Here is a 16,566-nt window from a genome sequence, read left to right as displayed (position 1 = left end):
ATTTTATAATTAGATATGAAAATAGATTTTTAGATCATCTTAAGAATTTTTTACTCTAAAAAATACATGTTATGATAAAATTTAAAGGTGCCCCTTAATTGGATTATTTAAAGTTACAACCTTATAGCCTTTTATAAAAAAGGGTTAAAATTCAAGCACTAACACGCCATTGCGGCAATTCAATCAGCCCAGATTAAAATTGAGTCGTTGAGTGCACATTGTGTCATATACGAGCTGGCATATAAAAGTTATTTCCTATATAAGACATATTTTGTCACTGGGTAGGATATATATTTGTACAAAAAAAAAGAAAAAAAAAACGTTGTTAAAAAGAAATTAGTGTCGCATGCTGGTGATGTTATCATGTTATATTTCTTTTGAGTGATGTAATTCCCAACTATAGTAAATTATTGGGTTTTTTGTCAACCAAAATTTGTGCTTTAGTTTTGATTAATGACTTAAAATTCCCCAAAGCAAAAAGTGTACAGTGGTTTCACCCACAACAGTTCCGTTGTGGTTTGGCCTGAAAAGTCGCAATGGCTCTACGAGAGTCGTTGCAGGTTTACATAGAAAAATCGATCGCACCTGCAAAGAACATTTTTCCACATTGTTGTGGTGCAATCTATTTTTAATGACGTCCAGAACATTTGATGCTGCCGAGCTTATGAGCAAAAAGACTGTTCATTTTCATCCATAAGCATTACGAGGCTTCTTTTTGAAATAATTACATTTCTAATATTAAATAGGTGGCGCAATGTTTTGAGGCAAAACATAGAGATATATGGTCCTTGATCATGCAGAGCAATAGACACCAAATAATGCTTTTTCATAGTCATGAATGGATGGTGGAGAAAATGGATTATTCGTTAAAAGATGCTTCATCCAAACTGTCTAATGGGCTATAAGAGGTTTCTTCGTGCATCTCAGGTTCCTTTCATTATTTCCGAAATAAAATTTAAAAAAAATTATCCATGCAAAAGCTTATACCAGCAAATCCAACCTATGTGATTTAAGTACCCAAGTAATTACAACGACCAAGTGCTGGTGTAAAAGGAACAATATTAGGGTAAATACAACTACTAAATGTGGTTTCCCAGCAAAATTTCCGGTTAATTTCCTCTCTGTTTCCATGGCTATCATATCGACAGAGCTCAATGCTCTTCCTTATAATTCGAGCGATGAAGAGAGAACGATGGTGAGGAATTATTTCAAATCCCATAACAAACTTTCTATCGATATCCAATTCAACGATTTTGTCCCATTCCTGTTTGTTTAGCCTCCACATCCACAAATCGCGACATCCGAACTCATGAGCTAGGCATACATGTCCATCCCACTCCACCAATTTGCAAGTGCGTTTAGTTCTTGCTTCTGAAACCTGTGAAGGCAGTGGAATTAGTTTACATTCCTCTTGCTCCATGTCAAATGCAAACATGGTATTCTCGTTTCCGAGTAGTCCATAGCATACGCCATCCACACACAAGACAGAGTTGTTGAAGATTGATTCTGGCAGGTCAGAAATGATTTTCCAACATCCAGTTGCCGAATCGAACATATAATGCCTATTGCACAATGAGTGCCAGAAGTCCAGTTTGGTTCCTGGGGTCAAAATAGAACCCGAGAACATCACGGGTAAGTGAACTTAATATCGGAATGTTGGTGTTTCCATGGAGCCTCGGAAGGACGATGAATTCTCGGGTTGCAGGGTTGCACACATAGACGATCCTCTTATCTTACCAGGTCCTGTAGCACACCAGTCCATGACTGAAAGCCACACACTGCAGGCGCCTGAATCTCGAGGGAACCTCTATCAGTTGGACCTGAGATGTGATGTTTTTTTGGACCGAGTTCTTTGATATGAGAAGAGAAAAGTAACTCGAGGGTACCAAGTAGTCATCTACATAAATGAAAGCAAAGACTTCTGAAGGCAGGGTTGGGCAGAGAGAATGGATTTGGGCAAAGAGAACCGACGAGAGAAGTTGTTGCCATGATTTACACGCACATTTGAACCTAAATATGGATTCTACAGGGAGTGCCAAGAGAATGCGAATCGAGAGGTCCACCGAGATTGTTGACAAAAATAGGATCATAACATATTCATCCACAGTGAGAGCCATGTTGCCCTCTTCTTCAAAAGAAGCTTGATTGTGCATTAGAGATGAAATCCCACCATCTTTTGAGATGATAGAGGCCCTGGTCTCTTCTTCAGTTGAAGCCTTTCTTTTTGCTGATTTTGCCTTTGGCATATTTGAATCATCTTTTAACACTGAGGAAGAAACCTCATGCAAAAGCTTTTTTTTTCTTGATTCTCCTCTCCTCCTAGTTGGAAGAAGGGATGATCAGAGAGAAAATGTTGGTAAGAGTTTGCTTTGTGCAGGCAGAGGGGAGGAGGGGGTTTTTATCAAAGTGACTTGAAAAAAATTGCTGGGGAAGGAACTATAGTCAATGCATATGGAAACTTTTTTTTATTCTTTTAGCTCTTTTAATGGGATACCTCCTCTGTGAATGTCCTCTTTTCCATTAAATAAATGGGTTGGTCACTTGCCCCGGATTAAAGATATGGGTTGGTCATGAGAGAATAATATCTAGAAAAATTGCAAGGAAAGCAACTCCTAATTATTGTTTCCCCTTTCTATTAGACAAAAGGGATCTTCTAATTGTTCCCTAGGTATTTTTTCCCTTCACCAGTTCCATTTTTACTACTTTTCATGAGGTCTAATTTCCAATTGCGCCCCCTCTAAAAAATTTGGCATAATTTTAGCCACTTAAATCACATTTTATTTTTATCAAGAGGCAGAGATAAAAGTTGCTCCTACAATAAAATTGGGCACATGGATGGATTGTTCGTTTTGGGGTAAGATCAAGTGAATTAGTAAAGTGTTAAACCAACTAATTGTAGTGTGTTCTGATAAAATCCAAAAGATTCTGTTCCCCGGGGAGCATACTGCATATTCACTCCCGTTTGGCTATCAAGTACTAACTACAAGCTTTGTTTTGAATAAAATATCTTATACACATTCTAATATTATAAAAAAAATATTATACAACATCAACTCTGGAGGGTGATATGGGTAAACTTAGTTGATTACACATCAACTATGTGATTCATAGGATCTTGAGATACCTAAGAAATTCCATGAATTATGAACTACACTATGTTGGGAAACAGATGTTCCTAAAGTGTACAATGACACTAATTGGATATTTGGATTCATATGAATCCAAATCAAGTAGTGGATTGATTTTTGACTTTGGCAGGGATGTTAAGAAGCAAACTTGTATCACAAAATCCCCAATGGAAATAGAGTTCATATCTTTGAGGCCACTTAAGAGAAGTAAAATGGCAAAAAAAAGAAGTATTGGTAGACATACAACTTATTAAGAAGCCTATATTTGTAGTCTCATTTTACTAAAATTCTGAAGTTGTAATATACTAATCAATGAGTAAGAATAATAATCATAAATCTAGTGATTACCTTGAGGCGCAATCAATTGAAATAAGGAAAAGTATCTTGTACACTTGATGTGGAAGCGTTGAGATTCCACAAGGCCATATTGAATGGCCGAAAATTATTTTCAGTATTTTATTTTTTGTTTTTAATAAGATATCTTTCTAAATTCTGGGGTGTAGGTTGATTTTTATAAATATATCTGAATAAAAAAATATTTTAAATAAAAAAAAAACTAAAACACCCCTAAATTTATTTTGATCAATATTTTTTATTTAAAATATTTTTATTATTTTTATTCAGTTCTAATTATAAAAATAAAACTCAAATGTCATTTTAATATTATTTTTAAATTAAAAACTAAAAATAAAAATGAAATTAATTTTTCACCCTTCCATGAAGTTGGGTGTGCAATGAAGCTTGTAAAGAATTTTTTCAAATTTTGGGATCGATCAATTACACACCTCCAATAATTTATTTTTACATCCATTTATTTTTACATCTGAGGGTGATTATAAGCTCCTTCTACCTATAGGTTCGCCACCATTCGATTTTTTTGGACTATGGGGATTTGGCAATACTGCAATAGACATAATAGGTCTGTGGTGTTTACGTTAGGGTACTCATACATATGTGAACTCCCTTCATGTGAAATTTTTTGGACACGTGTATACCCTTATTTTGTAATACACAATTTTTTGAGTAATAACATTTTTCGTCAGTAGAAGATGTATGATAGATATTTATATAAGAAAGTAGTAGTATTTATTAGTGATTAAAAAGCAAGTATTGCTCCATGTAGGTGGTGTCATGATGATATCATCATCCACTATAGTTAATAAATGTTTTTCTTTCTATCAAGAATTTACCAATGTTTGATTGCCTAAAATACCTGTAGAAAAAAAAGTTACGAAATGGAATAAGGGTATTTAGTGTCAAAAAAATATTTAGTACATCAAATAAATACTCATATGTATGAATATCATAATGTACTCAACAACTTTGGCTACTAAATACCCTTAAACCCAATCTGTAGTAACATTTTTTTAGGCAATTAATCAAGGGTAAACTTAAAATTCTTGATAGAAAAAAATCATTTATTACTAATAGTGAAAGATGACATCATTGTAATATCACCAACATGAATCAATGACTGATTCTTAACAACTAATAAATGTCACTAATTTTTATAGAAATATTTATTCTACCTTTCTTAATTATGAAAAATGCCTTACTTAAAAAAGTTGTAATATAAAACAAGAGTATATGAGTTTTCAAAAAACGTTAAGTACATTAAAAAAATACTCATTTGCGTAAGTACCCCAAACCCTAACTCATTTGCATAGATACTCCCACATCCATGTGTGTAAGACCTTAAAAAATCATAATTAAATTTGACACATATCTCTAAAAAAATTATCACATGGGTGTGAAAATTGACTTTTCTAGAGTTCTGTGTCAAATTTTTAATGGTGATCCTTTGGGATCCTACACACATGCGTGTAAGAGGGTCTCATATATATATATATATATATATATATATATATATATATATATATATATATATATATATATATATATATATATCAAGAGAGATGTCATTATCAGGATCTTAGTGATATTTATCGTCGATAATTTCAATTTATCAGTTTTTTATTTGAAATGCCAATAGTATTTGTGATATTATCTTGATAAATTGAAATTAAAGAAATTTATAGAATCCCTTTGGGCCATAATTCTTTGGCATGCTCTTCCGGAGTACTTTTTAAACTACACCACTAACTTCAATACTATTTATTTTTGCATCTACCTCCCTAAGTAAGAAATTAATTTTTTTAAGACTAAATACCCTCATATATAAATTTTGAAGTTTGAGATATTTTCTTGCTAAAACTCTCCAAAAATTTTGGCACAGCCTCCCCTCAAAAAATTGTGAGATAGTTCTCTCTCCAAAACTTGAAATTTGATATAGTTTTTCTCTTTAAAAGTTTTGATATAGTGTCTTTCTTTAAAAATCTCTCTCAAAAAATTTGAAATTTGAAATGAATTCTCTTTTCAAAAAATTTTGAGATAGTTTGTCTCTTTAAAAAATTTGAGATAATTTTTCTCAAAAAATTTGAAATTTGAGATAGTTTTTCTTTGTAGAAATTGAGACTCTCTCTCTAAAACTTGATAGTTTCTCAATTAAAAACGCTTGAGATAGTATCTCTCTCTCTCAAATTTCAAATTTCATGTTTTTAGAGAGATGATAAATACAAAGAGGATATTTTTATCCCAAAGAAACTAATTTCTAACGTGGAAATAGATGCAAAATAAATAGCATTGAGGCTAGTAATGTGAGTTGAAAAGTCTTCGAAATGCGCATGCCCAAAAAGTGTACCCTAAGGGGTATATATAATTTCCCTTGAAATTTCAAAATAAAAGCAAGCTTCCTGATAATATTGTGATCAATGGTTTAAAAACCGGATCGGTGACCCGGATCGGGCTTTTCAAAAACAGATCCGGATCGGCGAATCGGCGATCCGGATCGGAATCGGGTGAATCGGTCAGAATAAAGCTTTAAAAAAATCCGAAAAAATTATTAAAATTCATTATAAATATTGGTTTTTAGGAATTCAATAAAAAATGAGAGTACTCCATTAAGAATTTTCATGTTTTTGAATGAATATGCAAATATTGATATGTTCTTTCCCTGCATGAACCGCCGTTCAGCATTTAATTTACAGTATTTCGTGCTCATCCCTACACTGTTGCTGTTGGGACTCGATATGTGAATAATATGGTTGGGATAGGGTGGCCTCGGAATCATCATCTCTCTCGTTTTCTCTTTGAATAATATGGATTAAAAAAAAAAAAAAACAAATTTTCAAAAAAATCTATCATGGATTAAAAAAAAAATCACAAATTTTCAAAAAATTCTATCATGGATTACAAAAAAAAATTCGATCATGGATTAAACAAAAAAAATCACAAATTTTCAAAAAATTCAATCATGGATTACATAAAATTCGATCATGGATTACATAAAATTCGATCATGGATTACAAAAAAAAACAAACAAAAAAAACAAAAAATTCAATCGTGGATTACAAAAAAAGAAAAAAATAGTTCGATCATGGATTACAAAAAATTCAATCATGGATTATAAAAAACTCTATCATGGGTTACAAAAAAAGCAAAAAACAAAAAATTCAATCATGGATTAAAAAAAAACAAACAAACATTTCAATCATGGATTACAAAAAAAAAACAAACATTTCGATCATATATTACAAAACATTCGATCATGGATTACAAAAAATTCTATCATGGGTTACAAAAAAAAAAAAAAAAAAAAAAAATCGATCATGGATTACAAGAAAAGAAAACAAACATTTCGATCATGGATTACAAAAAATTCTATTATGGGTTACAAAAAACCAAAAAATTCGATCATGGATTACAAAAAAAATCTATCATGGATTACCCAAAAAAAAAAAAAAAAAAAAAAAAAAAAAAAAAAAAAAATTCCGTACGGAATCGCCGATTCACTGTTCGGACTCGCAATTCCGTACAGTGAATCGGCGATTCACTGTACAGAATCGTCCGGTTCTCTCTAGAACCGGACGATTTCCGATTTTCGGGGCGATCCGGTTCCTTTTTCACTATTTCCGAGTCGAACCGGGCGAGTCCGGTTCGACTCGGCGTTTTTTAAAACGCTGATTGTGATAATTCATTCCAAAGATAATAAACACATAATTCATTTTTAATTTAGAGTAACTAATAGTAAAAAGAGTAATTAATAGTCTTTTTATTAATAATATTGTGATAATTCATTACTCTTTTTATAATAGGCTATTAATTAAAAGAGCAATTAATAGCCTTAACCATTAATCTTTCAAATAGATTAATATCAAATTTTGGTTCCTTCTTTTGTAGTAACTTTGTAAGCATGCATGAAGAAATAGGTTGTAGCTGAATATTTTGTCTTTCATTTATGTTAATATTTTTAGAAAGAGAATTGCATTAAAATTATGAAACAAATTCTTCTTTTTTTTTATGGTGAGCGTTGAATATGGAGACCAAGCAAAGAAGAATCAAGTTATCCTTATTATCCTCTTATTGATATTTTATTTATTAATAATATAGAAATATATAAATAGCAAAGTTAACTTTTCAAAGTTAACAAATACCATTATATTCTTTTTATTTGTTATATTTTTAGTTAAATTCAACAATTCACTAAAAAAAATTTTATTAAAATCCATATTTCAAATTTCCAATAAATTCATAGTGAAAATGAATTGTTCCATAATATCTCCATAAAAAACCCTGGCCTAATAGTGACAAGTATCACTAAATTCGGGCCATCACGGCGAAGCATTTTATCGAGATATTATCATACGAGTCATTTTTACTGAGAATTTGAAATATTATAATATATATATCTTTTCATAAAAACATATTTTGAATAACTAAATATTAATTAAAAGAATAACAAACAAAAATTAAAACAACATTTGTTAACGTTAAAAACTTAACTTTTGATATTTTTATGTTTATATTATTAATAAGGAAAATATGAACAAGAGAATGAAATAAAATTAAGTCATTGGGGATTTGACTCTTTGGTAAAAATGAAGCTCAATACTTCATCATAGGGCTCAGTGGTACTATCACCAACGCCTCAACCCATTGTCAAAGTTATAAAGGGTGAAAGTGGTACTACTACCAAAGCCACAACCCATTGTCAAAGTTATAGAGTCAACAGAAAAATAAAAACCACATTTGATTGCTTTTCATTTTCCCCCTTATATCACCCTCTATAACTTTGAGAATCGGCTGGAGCCTTGGCGGTAGTACCACCGAGCCCCTTGATGAAGTCTCGAACTCCATTCTCATCAAAGAGTAGAAGCCCAAATCCCCACTCACTCTTTTCTTTTTATTATGCTCTTAGTCACATTTAAATTATTAATAAAATGTAAACATAAAAATAACGAAGTTAACTTTCAAAGTTAACAAATGCTTGCTCATTTTGATCTCCCACAAGAAATGAAAATTTTAGCATAAGGAAACTCTTATAGTTTTGGACGGTTAGATTTCCACATTCAGCAGTTACCAACAAAAAAGGGTATTTGTTTTCGAGTATTAATGTCATATCTCTTTCCAAAAATGGTTACCACAAATGAATGATTAAATTTCCAACTAAATCATATTTCTTTATCCATATTTAGTACGTTACTATAAAATAAGGAACCACAATTTAAATACAATCTTTTTAAAATAGCAACTTAAAATTAATACCACTAATTACTCTATATTGACTAATTAATTTTTTTCAAGCAATTTGGTGGTTTGCTTTAATACCGTTACTATCACTAGAATTAATTACCACGATATTATTGTAATATAATTCCAATTTACCAGTATAATATTGCAGATAATATCAACATTTGAAAATATCAAGATAAAGAACCAATAAAATTGAAATGATTGGTGACAATTGTCACAAAGTATATATATATATATATATATATATATATGAAGCCACTCCACAACATCTATGGGAAAAAATAAACCGTGTTTTCACCCATAGGTTCGGCGTTGTCCGATTTTTTTTAACAACATTAAGTTACAAAATGCTAATAGCAATTTCCTCGAATTGATCAAATGGTTAGAGTGTAGAACTACTTATAATTTATAATTTATATATGGTAAGTTATATATAACTAAAAAAAAAGAAAGCTACAAAATTCTAATAGCATTTTCCTACAACTAAACGCTATTAATTTAGTCGTTCCATCTTCATGGAATGCTTAACGTTACGGGTGGCAATGGACCCGTCCAAACTCTCATAGTTTTAATCGGGTCTGAGTTTAGGTTGGGTTGGACCCGACCCGTACGCGTAAACGGTTAAAGATAAAATACTTCAAGTCCTATTGGTTTGGATGTATTAAGAATCGTATACAATAAGAATTCATAATCATCTTTAGCTATTAAACGATAAATAGTACGGCTTGAAATCTAATGGTGAGTTGCGACCTTGTTGCCATTAATTTAGGTATATGATGTTAAAGAAATGGTAAAAAAAAAACTCATAGTGAAGGTGGCAATAGACCAAGCTTGACTCAAGAATCGACGGGATAGACCTGAAGCCCGACAGGTAAGGGTATGAGTCCAACTTTTTGACCTGTCGGGCCGAATCCGGGTCCAAAACTTGGACTCGAATACATTCGGGTCTGGGACCAGGTCCCGCCGAACCCGACCCGTTGCCACCCCTAGTTAAACTGTCGTTCGATCTTGATGAAATTGTTAAAGTGTACAACTTCTTTAATTTTTAATTTTATATATATATATATATGGAATTCCAACATTCTAAGAAGAGTGCACATGTTAAAAATATAAAACAAGCATTTCTAATAGTTTAAAATGATCAAAATAACCTTAAAAGTTATGGGGGTATTTTCATTATTTTGAAAGAAAATAATTTTTTTTTTTTTTTTATGCTTTTTACATATGCATCCAATTTTTTGTCTAATATGATTATATATATAAAGAATCAAGATAAAACACTAGTACACGCTATCCATTGTGCAATCAAGATCGCACATGATAGCACTACTGCTAGAAAAATGATGAAGCATTTTAAGCTATTTCGAAGGTATATATATATATATATATATATATATATATATATATATATATATATATATATATGAAAATGATTTGATAAGGCTGCAGCCCTATCAAAATAAATAAAACCCCATCTCATAACTCGTCAAAAATTGTAATTCAAGCATAGAAAGACTTTTACATCGACCATATATATTGCCTCATATTTGCCCGTGCGGTGCAAGAGACATGCAACATATAAGCTCTTAAGTCCATTTCACATAAATGAAGTAAGCCTAGATGGGGTGCATAGTAAGTCTAGATGGGATTCACCAATATGAGTGTGGAAATTTGGTCACTTCCGAAAGACCGGGCCTTCCTAGAAAGCTCATGAAAACCAGAAGGGCCATTATGAGTAGCCATAGAAAGGAATACATAGGCAAAAAGAAAATGCATACTGTTGAGGCAAAAAGAAAATGCATACTGTTGAGGGTTGACGTATTAGAAGGACATAACTCAAGGTTCACCTATTTACTGTCAAGCAAGGTACTCAATATCACACTCTGAAAATTGAAATTTTTTAGGACTCCTTTAATGAAGCATTCTCTTTCCTGATTTGCAAACTCATTATTTAAGAAGCTCTTAAACAAGTGGGGGATTGTTGGATATAAGCATGATTAATTTGTGCTTAAAACCAACTTAAACAGAGTTTGGGAAGTCTGGTTTCGAACAATGAAGGTAGAGGATTTGTTCTGCTTGATGAACGCAGCATCACATTCTGATCTATGCTTTTGTTTGTCAATGAGTTAGAACTATTTTCATATAGTTTAATTTTCGGCCCAAACTCTTGGGAGCAATTAAAAAGATAAAAATCCCCCTAGCAGTTTTTTCACTTAATCTCACCTGCACTATGGCTACAATAGATGAATAATGACTCTAACCTTAAAAGAAACTAATTAGTTGGATTAAAAAAAAATCTGTTAATTGAAAAGCGAAAACCCTACTTTTGCTAGTTTTCACCATTGTTAATTGGAAACAAGTTCTCAATCAATCTTCAAGCAAATGTCAAGACATTTGATTCTCATGGTTTTGGAATCCCATATAGGGGCCCTGCAATCCCCATATAGTTATCAAAAGCATCCAACTCTCAGAGGTCCTAAACGAACGTTTCACTCGGTTCAGTTTAACCCTGTGTGTATATTCGTCTAGGCTTGAGTACATCACATTACAATGACGACAACGGTAGCATCCTACGACTTTCGGTTCAATAGAAATACATCAAAGCTGCTTTCGAAAATCAAGATATCAGTGGATGATGTTTGTTGGCTTTGCAAAGACAGTCCTTGGTGAAGAACCGGTGATCATTATACAATAATTTTAGCAGAGTGAAGTTGGTTGTGAGTGATTTTCTCTCGGCAAACACTTCCTCTAAATCTTTTTGAGTGTTTGGCCAACATTGGCTCAAAGCACCAACTTTGAATTGCTTTATAGAATGCTCTGTTCTCGAAACAGTGAAACAGTTCATTCAAGGTACTAGAAGGTCATCAAGTATCACCCCCCGGAATCCATGTCAAAAATGAGAAGTGTTTTGGAGGTTTTACATGCCTGCAACTTCGACCGCAGTTAATTAAGTTCTCTCATTTCCAGCCTCAGTTAAAGTACATTTACATTTTGCAATGGCATTACTGACATGTGACCCTCCATTAGTGGCAAAGCAAGCTTGAGTCGCCACAAATTTGGAGAAAGGAGAGCTTTCGCCATGATTACTCTGAGAATCACAATTTGTCGTTGTGGTTACTTAATTTCAGCCAAGTTTCGGCTTAGATTTATACCATTTTGAAATATTCCAATGGATTCTAACCCCCTAGTTTTTTACATTCCCACCCTAAATAAAAATGCAATATTCTTACCAAAAATTTCCACCACTTTAACACTATTCTTACCAAAAAATCATGGCGTTCACAGAAATCCCATTTGAATCCTATAAATTTAATTATGGATTGGAGGCCCTTAATCAAGGGAAAGTGCATTATTCCTCCATAATATATTCGGGAAAAAGATGCATACCTTATTTCCTAAAGTTCTCATCCCATATACATACTCTGGTCCATGGAAGTCCTGGACTTGTTCAAATTATTAAAAGTATGATAAATACTCCCCGATTCTCAATAACTTCTCTTTTTTCTTTTTCAAAAATGCCCTTTTCTGTATAGTTATACCCTAATAGTTCCAAACCAAGAGCATAAAACACCAATTTTTCCTTCTCTTGTATCCATTTTACCCATTCCTATCTCAGAGAGAGAGAGTTTACTGGGATGGATGAAAAAGAGGGGAAAGTGGGAGTCTTATGTTTTTCGTTTAAAGAAATAGGCAACTGTTAAAAAGAAAACGAGAAAATATTAATATGGGGTATTTGTCAATTTTTTATAATTTAAGTAGCTGCCAAGGTTCTCATGGATCTGAAGGTGTATATGGAGCGAAAAATTCAAAGAAAACTCTTTTCCCATTTTTTTTTGGAAATAAGCACATAACATACATTTGAATTCCACAAGCATGCAAGTGAGCCATATTCTAAGAGGACTCTCTCAAATTCTAAGGGGACTCTCGTTCCCTCTGATCCAACCCAAAAATTGGACACCAAAGACCACATGCCCCCTGCATTGCAAGGGTTACAATACAATTTCACATAGCGAAATTTTGCGGGTCTAACTCATTATGAAATATAGATATAAATAGGTTTAGGCCACATTGGGAATGGGGTTGAGGTGGTGGGGATGGTACTACCAGAGCCTCAGCTACCTACGTTTTTATTCCCACTAATGCATTCGAAAACCACCAACTATTTCTGAAAATGGGTAGAGACTGTATTCTCCACTAATCTACCCAAAACAAAAATGTTTAGACCACATTTAGCTAGAACAAGCGTTACAGTACAATACCATCTCAAGGCCGTGATATCTGGTATACTATTGAATAATACTTGAAAGCATAATATCAAAAATAACTGTTGTTATTAAGGAAAAATATACAACAAGATCATTTACTTTTAATACAAGAAAGTCACAATCATGCTTGTCCATCAAATTTCAAATATGATGGTTGTAAATATGCCATTGACTAAACTCAAAGTTAAAAAATAATTAAAAATCATGAACTTTATGACACATCCCAAGTCATCCAATTTGATGTCTAATGGCAAGTGACAATTATAACCTCATTATAATAAAGATAAATGGTCTCCTAGCATATAATCCTCATCTTTTGTACATGGAGGTCATAATCATTTCCACTCATTAGATGTCAAATTGGATATCTTGAGGTGAGTCACGAAGTCTGAAATTTTTTTTTTTGAAACTTTGTCTATTCAATGATAATCTTACAACCACCCATTTTGAAATTTAAGGGACAAGAATAATTATAACATCGATATACAAATGATAAATGATCTATTTATAGATCATCCCCAAAAGATAAAAGAAAAAGTTTATATAAGGTTGCAACCTTAAAATGTAGAATTACAGATACACCTCAAAAATCCATCGGAAAATATTGATTTAATGTTAAAAACCCTCTAATTAATCATCTCGACAACGAGATATATGAATATAAAAAATAAAAAAAAGATTTTAAGTCCCTAAAATAGTGCATCTTGCAACACATTATCTAGACCGTCCATTTTCAAGATTTTCATATGTTCAAGATCTACTTGATTTTAAGCATTTTTAGAGTTTAAAAATTTTAAATTTTTTAAATTTTTATAATTAGATATGAAAATAGATTATGAGATAATCCTAAGAATTTTTATACCAAAATTACATGTTATGCTAAAATATGGAGGTACGCCTAATTGGATTGTTAGAAAAATATAGGATACAACAGAATTTATAATGGATGTAAGAGTGTCACCTATGTTATTCTTTAGAGCAATTTATCAAAATGCACCTCATACCTCACATGGCAACATTTTTTCTGCCATTCCAAGTCAAAATCATAAAGATTTTGATAGATATTTCGAATTATTTCAAATTATAAAAGTAAAATGTTAAATAGTCAAGGACACGGTTTCTACGAGTCCACAGACTCCCATGTAGACATGCAGGCCCCTTAATAATTTATTTTGGAATAGAATTTGATCTTAATTTTTAGGAAATATATAATCTTTAACATGGAAATTATTAATCTATAAAAATATATACATTTTTAAAACTAGAAATGATATTTCTTGGAGAAAATATTTGAATAGTTTATTTTATTTTTTCTTTGGAAGACTATTATTTATGGGACCTGATTTTAGTGGACGGTGTAGATCTCCAAGCCTCCATAGTATCAGGTGTAGTGGACGCACCAAACAATTCTCCAATAGTTAATCGCATAGATGTATTTTGATTAGTTTCCCCATATTAAAAAAAGTTTTATATTTAAGAAAGTATACATAACAATATATAATAGCTGATTTTTTTGAGAAAAAAACAAGGACATTGTAGAATTTATGTAAAGTCGTAGTTTGTGTACGGGCACAGTCTTATTGTTAGAAGTAAGATATTGTTTTGACAAACAAATTCAAAATCCGGAGTATTTCTTAAAATAATTATAGATCTACATCATCTAACCATAGAATAACGTCGATCCATGAAAGGCCGCTAAAAACCACCGTTATTCAGACATTTTTGGCGTGTTTTTAGCATAGGGACACCAGTTCAGAAAAATCAGAAACATGGAAAACAAAAAATTAAAATTTCCCAAATTCCCCTTCCATTTTTACTGAATAATGACTATCACAACTCTCAGTAAGCCCTAATCCGTTACTGGAATGGCAGAGGAAACAAAAAAAAGGAGAGGAGAAAACACAACTGACCTATTTGGAAGAGGAGGCTACTCAAACCACTGCAACCAGGACCTCCGCTCAGCCATAGGAGAAGAGGATCCGATTTCGGATCCCCCTCCGATTTGACAAAGTAAAAAAAAATGCCGCTGCTCTATTTCCTCATCAAGAGTACCTGCATCATTCCACACTTTTCTCATGTCAAATCTCTCTCTCTCTCTAACACTCTCTCGCAAAGACATTGAGAAGAAGCGTCACTCTCTGTGTGTGACATTGAGAAGAAGTCTCATTTTCTCTCTCATACACATCGAGAAGAAATCTCATTTTCTCTCTCTTATCCAGTATAGAGTTCAAATGGGGGCGGGCATCGGAACCAGGCAAAAACCTAACTCTTGCAGATCTCTCTACGCTTTCTCTCTGTGGAATGGCCGATCCGGAAAGAGAAACAACAAAGAAAAGGGAAGATCTCTCTACGCTTTTGCAATAGCCGATCCCAGAAAGACAAACAAGAAAGAAAAGGGACAAGGCTTCATCTTGATCTAGAGTAACAGAGAAGGCCTCATCTTGATCTAGAGTGAGAAAGCTAGTCCTAGAAGTGAGACACTCGGCCTTTATATGAACGGATAAAGATGGGGATAGTATTTTATTCGTTATATACAGGGATTGATACGGAAAAGTCTCTATTTTTTTATTTAAAAAAGGGCGATTTAGAGCCCGCCTGTGAATTTGTCGCCTCCTCCTATATATCTTGGGTGTGTTTATTTCCAAGCAAGTAAGTACCGATATATCTTGAATTTTTATTTCCAAAAGTTCAAAATCATTGGTTTCATCAAATTTCTTTATTTTAAAATTTAACTAGTTATTTCACAAATTACTATGCAACACTTGGGAAAGAAGTTAGCATGATTACTCTTGTTGTGGTGAACCCCATTTCAATAAATCTAACACCTCGAAACCAAATCGCTTTTTACCGGCAAATCATTCCAAAAATTCATATACTAAAGAACCGAATATGAAGTAGTAAATTCGGTAAAAATAATATAAAAGTCAAAAAAACAAAAAAAAAAAAAAAGTCCAATAGCACAACCATGCACTACGAACCATAATCAAAACACCATTAAAATAATGTACATGGTTCACCCAAATTCGGGCTGAATCTATGGGCAACCCGCAAAGAACTTATTTACTTTCAATTGAAGGATTACAAATTTTGGGATATGTAAATATTACCTTACAATAGTAGAGAAAAAGCATACAATTAATTTTTCATACGACAAAGAAACCAACAATCGACTCATTTCCTCATTGTTGCCGGTTAACACCGTCGCAACAAAAAAACACTAATGAAAATCTGATCCAATACAAAACCACTACAAAGTTAGGATTTGCTAAAAAGCCCAATTTATATTCTTCCTTATAACTCTTTGCCTCCATCGCAAAACCTCTTGTATTTCTCTCTTAGAAATTCACTTTTATGAGCCTCTATAAAATGCCATCGTTCCATAACTACAATACACCCTCATGAAAGAGGGAATACCATTTAGGAGTGAATTTGGCATCACGTCCCAACATCCCCTAACCTACCAAAACCAGCACATATCCAAATAATAAATTTGGGGTTTTCTAAGAAAATTAATAGGCTATTATTTACTGAAGAGAAAATTTGAAAATTGCAAAGGTTCAAGGTAGTCTCGGCCTTGAGCA

General features: G+C 32.6%; 1 pseudogene across 1 annotated transcript; it reads right to left on the bottom strand.

Moving 5' to 3' along the window:
* Positions 1 to 1,507: 1,507 nt before the first annotated feature.
* Positions 1,508 to 15,032, bottom strand: LOC110007200 (putative F-box protein At3g52320; annotated as a pseudogene). The gene is made up of 2 exons (XR_016061685.1): positions 14,896 to 15,032; positions 1,508 to 2,319 (listed from the first exon to the last, which is right to left on the bottom strand). The product of XR_016061685.1 is annotated as a putative F-box protein At3g52320 (transcript).
* Between the last annotated feature and the right edge of the window lie 1,534 nt (positions 15,033 to 16,566).

The sequence above is a fragment of the Amborella trichopoda genome, chromosome 8 (genome assembly GCF_054954075.1).
Source record: "Amborella trichopoda isolate Santa Cruz 75 chromosome 8, AtrichopodaSantaCruz75HAP2 v2.0, whole genome shotgun sequence".
Classification (NCBI taxonomy): domain Eukaryota; kingdom Viridiplantae; phylum Streptophyta; class Magnoliopsida; order Amborellales; family Amborellaceae; genus Amborella; species Amborella trichopoda.
Note: the sequence above shows the minus strand (reverse complement) of the source record. Positions and strands in the feature narration are given on the sequence as shown.